At 56.1% G+C, this 6,653-nt stretch overlaps 2 long non-coding RNA genes across 3 annotated transcripts; one reads left to right on the top strand and one right to left on the bottom strand.

Moving 5' to 3' along the window:
• Positions 1-305: 305 nt before the first annotated feature.
• LOC109145256 lies at positions 306-5,933 on the top strand. Of its 2 annotated transcripts, none has more exons than XR_005603670.1 (2): positions 306-718; positions 3,557-5,933. It is a non-coding gene; the product is annotated as an uncharacterized LOC109145256 (long non-coding RNA). The 2 variants fall into 2 exon arrangements; XR_002046552.3 differs by lacking the exon at positions 306-718 and adding an exon at positions 2,650-2,731.
• LOC120411289 lies at positions 2,147-4,300 on the bottom strand. Its single transcript, XR_005603671.1, has 2 exons — positions 4,213-4,300; positions 2,147-2,919 (listed from the first exon to the last, which is right to left on the bottom strand). It is a non-coding gene; the product is annotated as an uncharacterized LOC120411289 (long non-coding RNA).
• Positions 5,934-6,653: the final 720 nt, after the last annotated feature.

Here is a 6,653-nt window from a genome sequence, read left to right as displayed (position 1 = left end):
TTGGTGGCCAGGGGCCAAAGAGCAATTACAGAGAGAGCCTTCCTCCAAGAGGCTTCGCTTCCCGCTGCGGCTGCAGAGTCCTCGGAGTCGGAGTCCTCCTGCCGGGCCCTGCTCCGACGTGGCCGTGGGCACGGATCGATCATGGATCGATCACAGATCGATGCTGGGTGCCGGGGCTGGCTCATCAGGGAGGGTCGGTCAGGGGGTGCTGAGCCCCTGCATCCCCTGGGGTCCTGTCGGGGACCGCGAGCGCTCGGAACATCTCAGCAGAGCTCAGGACCTGCCCTCAGGTGACCTCGAGGGGACAGGGACAGCCCAGCCCTGTGGGAGGGGGTGTGGGGGCAGGGTGGTCATGCTGTGGGTGGTTGGGACAGAAGCGGCTGGAGATGAACCCCAGCAGCAGGATGAGGTCGCTGCTCCAGCCTGGACAAAGCCTCTTCCCATCACCATTCCAATTGCAACCTGTTCCTCTCTGATCCCTGGGCAAAAATTAGCCAGGAGGAACAAACGGGTGACTCAGGGATGGAATGGGTGTGCACAGACCCCATGGGCCCCTCCCCTTCCTCCTTCTGCTTTGGGAGAGAGCAAAATCCCTCCACGCCTGACCCTGGGGCTGCAGGCTGAGAATCGTGGCCCCAGCCTAAATCTGGGGGGCAGGGGACGATGAATGGCCAAACCTCTCTGAAGCTGCACAAAGGTGATGAGATCCACGAGCCAGGTAAGGTCCTGCAGCCCAGGACCCCGTGGGGGTGTGGGAATGCAGGAGGGGATGGAGCCCATCCCAACCCCCAGCCCGTGCAGGGATTCCCGAGCTCCTGCTGGGCAAAGCCATGGGAAACCCAGCTTCCCAACAGATCCTGGAGACACAGGAATGTTGTGGCGGGTGGGGGAATGGAGCTGGGGGAGGCCGGACCGCAGGTGAGCCCAAACCCTCTTGGGGGAACACCAGGATCAGGTGTGGAAGAGCAACAGTTCCTGGAGGGAGCAGAAATCCCAAAGGGCAGCAGAAAGGTCGATTTTGTCTTCCAGTCCCCACAAGGAATCCAACCCATTTCTGGACCCAGGCATCCGTCCCCTCACTGGGCAGTGGGATGCTCCTGGCATTCCCACATCCCCACAGAGCAGATCATCCTCACCAGTGGGCGATCCCAGCCAAGCCCAGCTCCGGCAGCCCCAGCCCGGGGCTGGCAGGGATTTTGTCAGTGCCACTGCTTGTTTGGAGCCGCAAGACTTGGATTCGGTGCTTTTGGCACGACTCGGCTCCTGGCCCGTGTTCCTTGGCTCTGCATCCCTCTAGGTGCAAATCCAGCCAAGTGGGAGAAGGGAAACAAGGGATGAGGACAGAGCCTGGCATGCCCTGACACCAGTCCCTTTCTCTTCCCAAACAAAAATCACCCTTTTCCCCATCATCCTGGAGCATTTTTGTTTCCTTTCCTTTATTTTTGAAGCCAAGGAGACACGTGGAGCACCTGGGGACACGTGGCTGGGAGGGAGCCTGGGCAGAAAGGCCCGATGGAGGAGGGGACAGTGACAGCATCCCTGGCTCGGGAGTGGGATCAGCCACCAGGTGCACTTAAAGGAATTTTAATCAACAAAAGATGGGGCTGTCAATAAAAACAAGCGCGAGGCTCTGGGGCACCACACCAAGGGATGAGAGCAGGGTTTTTAATCTAGGAAAGTACCTGCTGGGAGGGGGTGGCTGGGAAAGGAGCTGCAGGGAGAACCGAGGGGCCAGGTCTGAGCTGCCAGAGGGGCTTTTCCCCCGAGCCAGGGCACCCTGTGGGTGCTGCTGCAGCGGGAGCTGGCTCTGTCCCAGCACGGATCTGCCTGGCAAACGCTGCTCCACGCACAGGTGCTGAGCCGAGCGTGGGGCTGGGGGCTGAATCCCCCTGATCCCACCCTGATCACACGGAGATTTGCAGCTGCTGAACTCGGCAGTGTTCCCTGACTGCCACGGCCCTGCACGTCCCCTCCCCAGGGCTGCTCCTGGCTCCCCAGTTCAGTGCTGGAGCAGAGGATTTCAGCGTGGAGGGGAAGGGCTGGGGGTGTTCAGTGTGCCCAGTGCCCACTCTGCTAATGAGATGCAGTCCAATAAATAACTCAAGCCCCAAACAGAGTCTCTTTATCATCAAGAAATGAGCAAGCCTTGCAGTTTAGCCACGCACAGATTTTACTGCTCTGGCTACTCAGAGCCAATGGCCTTAATCCCATCCCTGCTGGAGGGAGATCTTAGAACCCACAAACACGGACCTAAAACGTTTCTTTTTTTCCCTCATCCCCGCTTTGCAGTATTGTAAGATGTGTTGAAATGCCAGATAAGCCAGGGAGAGGCTCAGGAGGGGTTCCTGGGGTGCTGGGAATGGCTGAGCCCTGGAATGGTTTTACTGGGAAACAGGCTTTGCCCACACTGAACAGGGCAGGGGGGAATTTTCCACTGCAGAACCCCATTTATCACCCACCCTGAATCGTCTGACTGTGAGCTGGGGATGGCATTTTCCCTGCTTCTCTAGATCCTGGTAGAAATAAAGGCTCAAAGCAACATCCCCAGAACGCCGCCTGTTCCCCCCCAGCGGGAAGAAAAACAAATGTATAAATGCAGAGTTTCCCTAGAAAAATCAATCCCAGCTCTCCATCCAGCTGCTGGAACCTCCACAAAGCCACCTGGATGCGGGTTCACGTCCTTGCCGTGGGCTTTTGAGAGCATTTTAATTAGGAGCCGGCACTAATGAAGGTAGGAGAATTTCCTGGATGGGATGTTGCAGGGCAATGCCTGATCCCAGCTCCGGGCACAGCTGGGGAGACCTGGGAAGCCTGGATTCACTCCCAGCTTGCCGCGAGGTCTTGAGCAACCAGGCTCGTGCCTCAGTTTCCCCATCTGGGTGTTCCCTCCCGGGGAGTGCTGAGCTGCGGGGAGAATGTCTTTAAAAAAAAAGAAAAGAGAGAGAAATTAAGGAGGTGTTTGTGTATTCTGCAAAAAGCAGCTCTGGGAGTCAGCTGAGGACAGTCCCAGCTAATTGGGAGGGGAGAGCTGGACTTTATTTGCTTATTACGGCCCCGGGAGGGCTGGGCTGGCACAGGGCTGTGGGCACGGCGAGGGGCTGGCAGTGCCCACGGCCCCAGTGCCCCTTCTGCTGGACCTCAGGGTCTTTTTCTCGGAGAGGTGATCGGAGGGAGAAGGAAGAACACCGTGCCAGCAAGGTCACCCCTCCCTCAATTGTCCCCAGCCCCCTCGGTGGGGACAGCTGGCTCCTGCCCAGCCCATGTCAGTGCCACGCGTTGAGCTTGGCACGGCAGAGAACACAGCGCTCCTCCCAGCCAGCTGGGGGCCAGGGAAAACCTTGTTTTCCTGCTTTTACACTGGGAAAAGGGCATCTCGGAGAGGTGCAACACAGCCCCAAGGACCCGTCTGCTGCCTCCAGCTGCTCCTTCTCTATCCCTGGAGTGGGGAATTGCTCTCCTCCACCAAGCTGGGGGGGAGGGCTGAGACCCCACCGTTACCTCCCCCATCCCTTTTTTTTTTTTTTTTTTTTTTTTTTTTTTTTTTTTTTTTTTTCAGCTGATTCATGGAATTTCTGCTCCGGCAGCACCGTGTTGCTTTAAGCTGTTTACTCGAGTTCAGGAGGCGACAGCTCACAGGGTATTTTTAGCTCTCCGGGTAGCGGAGCGGGATTAAAATGCAGTCAGTGTTACAGACGCTGGGGCTGAATCAGTATTCCTGCACAAGCGTCTCCGTGCCAGCGTTTTCCATTGAGTGTCTGAAAAACCCAAGTTTCCATGGAGACCCAGCTCCAGGGCAACCCGTTTTCCTTGCAAAAAATAATGACAATAAGATAAAATAAAATAAAATAAAATTTTAAAAAGGCAGCAGGTAGAGAGCGGGAGCAGGGGGTCGACCATGGGATGGCACCAGGAGGAGGGCGGTGGCTGTAAATCCCAATCCCTTCCCGCTGGGATGTTGGGGCGGAAGCAGAGGCGTGGGCGTGGGTGTGAAATGCTGGTAAAGGTGGTTGGGTGTGGGCTGTGCTGCTCGAGCCACCCCGTGCCCCTCTGGGGGGGTTTGGGGGCTGGGTGTGCTCCGTGCGGGGCGGGTTTGGTGCTTTCCTGTGGGGAAAAGGGGCAATGTGACGCCAAGGTTGGGTTTGGAAGGGTGGGAACAGGAATTGTCACCCCATCTCCTGGAGCTAAGTGAGTTAAATCAGAAGATTCTCTCACCCGTGCTGGATCTGTGTCCTCTTCTGCCTCGAGGCATCTCTGAAAGGGCTTCTCCAGGGGCAGGTTTGTCTCCAGTCCGATGTGCGGGAGCAGAAACGCCCTCGGAGGACGCGAGGCTGGAGGTGTTGGCTCAGGGTCACACCACAGGACTGCCTTGCCTTGGTTTGCTCGTTGGCCATCGCAGAGTCCTCAACCACCAGACTCTCCCATGGAGAAGAGACCGAAACGTTGGGGTCTCTGTTATTTTCTAGCTTGGAGAATTCCCCCCTGATTTTCCCCCCTCCTGCTGCATCTTCCTTGGAAATTGGGCGGAAAACTAAGAGAAAACTCTTCATCCTTGCAGGGCTTTTCTCTGATTTCTCCTGCCTGTGCCCAGCACTGTGGTCAGGACTCAACCCAGCTGGTGCAGTGACAGTGCTGGGTGGCAAAGCAGGGCAGCGGGACAAAACCCAGTGCTCCCAGTGCGGCACGGGAGAAGATTTGGCAAGTGGGACCCAGCAATGAGATGCTGGTTTGGTTCTCCCAATAACCACAGGATGGCTGGCCTGGGGACCCATCCAGTGGCACCCTTGGAGGCCCCCCTCGGTGGGGATGTGGACATGGGCCGGATGCTGAAGCCAGCAGTGTGATTTTCCCGAACAAGCCACATCCTCGAGCCCGCTGAGATGCAAGTTGGAGCCACGGCGTTTCCTGCCCATTGTTTGCCCCCTGCTCTGGTGGGATTTTTCCATGTGGTGATCCAGCATGTGGAAACCTTGGAAACCCAACCTGCAGCCACTTCTAGCCACCCTGAGGGAGGCCGAAAAGCACAATGAGAGCAAGGACAAAGCAGAGCCAGCTCTCGGTCAGCCCCAGCACTGCCTCCCTGCACGGGAATGCTGCATCCGCAGGGCCAGCCCATGGGTGACGTGTAAATGGTGCAGCTGCTGGGCAGGGATGGACCATCTCTGTGGGGATGAGCTGCTTCTGGGAGCAGAAGGCTCCCCAGATCCCGACCTCCTGGTGAGATCTCTGTCCTAGAGCCAGATGTGAGGCAGGTGGGATTCACGCAGAGGCAGAAGGCCGCGGACGGACGGGAGCCACCGAAGCCCCGGTGCAATCGGGCACTTCAAGGCCACGCTCTCCACAGCGCCGTTCGTTATTTCGATTTTTCAAACCAGTCATGAGCAGCCAGGGTTGAACAAATTGCTCCATTTTCAAAGCGGAATTTGTGCTTCGCCATCCATTACCTGGGGAAAAAACCCTGAGCTCCCATCTGCGGAGAAGCTTCCTCGCTTTCTCGGGGGTGTTTTCATTAAAAGAGCGATGGGTGTTTAACACCCCGTGTCCTCCGAGCCAAATCCAACTCCCAAACTGGTACCAAACCAAATGATTTTTGCTGCAGCTCCTCTCAGCCTGATTGATTAATATTTCTGCCCAAGCAAAGAAAATGTCCTGTGAAAAGGCTCCTTTTGATCTAAAAACTGTTGTCATCGGTTTTTTTTTTTAATTGAGAACCCCTTCCACTGGCATTAATAGCTGCTCCCCCAGCCCTGCCCTGCGCTCAGCATGCCTGAAACAGTTCCTATCCGACAGATGATTTTCCAGCATTGGAAACAGCTGACACGATGGGATTTCATCTCCATTCACAGGGAATTTAGGCAGACTTGTTCCTATTCAGGCTGTGCTCAGAAAATGGGCTGTTTTCCTTGTTCTTGATAATAAAAGAGGAAAAAAGTCATTTTTCTGCCCAACTCCTTGCTTTTTGTAGTCTTGGAAACTGTGTCGCTCCCCGTGGAGTCAAGGGGGTGCTACCAGAGGCACTTTGGTGCTGCAGGGTCGTGGTTCAGCTCTTGGATCGTGGATTTGGCCAAGGTTTGGCACAGGTGAGGAGAGGGCCACCCTGTGCTGCTGGGATGGACATTCCTCTGGGATGCAGGAGGTGAGCCGATCCCCTGGGAATGGTGTCACCAGGGCAGGAGTGTCCCAGGGAGTCCCCTTGTCCCTGGGCTGGGGAGCACGTGCCAGGGGCATTCTCTTGGCACTGCCAGAAGCTCAGTGGTAACCAGGGGCTGATTTTGTGTGTCTGAGGCTGCATGGAACACGTGCAAATGAATTCCCTCTTATCCCTGCCCAGGCTGCTCCACTGTCAGCCTTTGGTTTTTTCCCAGCGTGAGCAAGTCCCCGGCTTTTCTTCCTGCTCTCAGAAAATGGTATTTGGGGAACAGCCTGCAGGAAAAACAACCAACCAACCAACCAACCCCCCAGACTAAACCACAGCACTCCAGATATCCACTGACTTTATTTCAGCAACCTGGCTGAATTCTCCGTGGGAGCCTGTGGCTCTTCCTGGAGAAAGGAGGATTTTTGCAGCTTTTCAAAGGTTGGTCTCAATGTCCTTGGAGGCGTTTTCCAACCTAAACGATTCTGTGATTCCCAGCAGTGATGGGAAGCAGGGATGG

The sequence above is a fragment of the Corvus cornix genome, chromosome 26 (assembly GCF_000738735.6).
Source record: "Corvus cornix cornix isolate S_Up_H32 chromosome 26, ASM73873v5, whole genome shotgun sequence".
Taxonomy (NCBI): Eukaryota; Metazoa; Chordata; class Aves; order Passeriformes; family Corvidae; genus Corvus; species Corvus cornix.
This window is presented reverse-complemented; position numbering and strand designations above follow the sequence as displayed.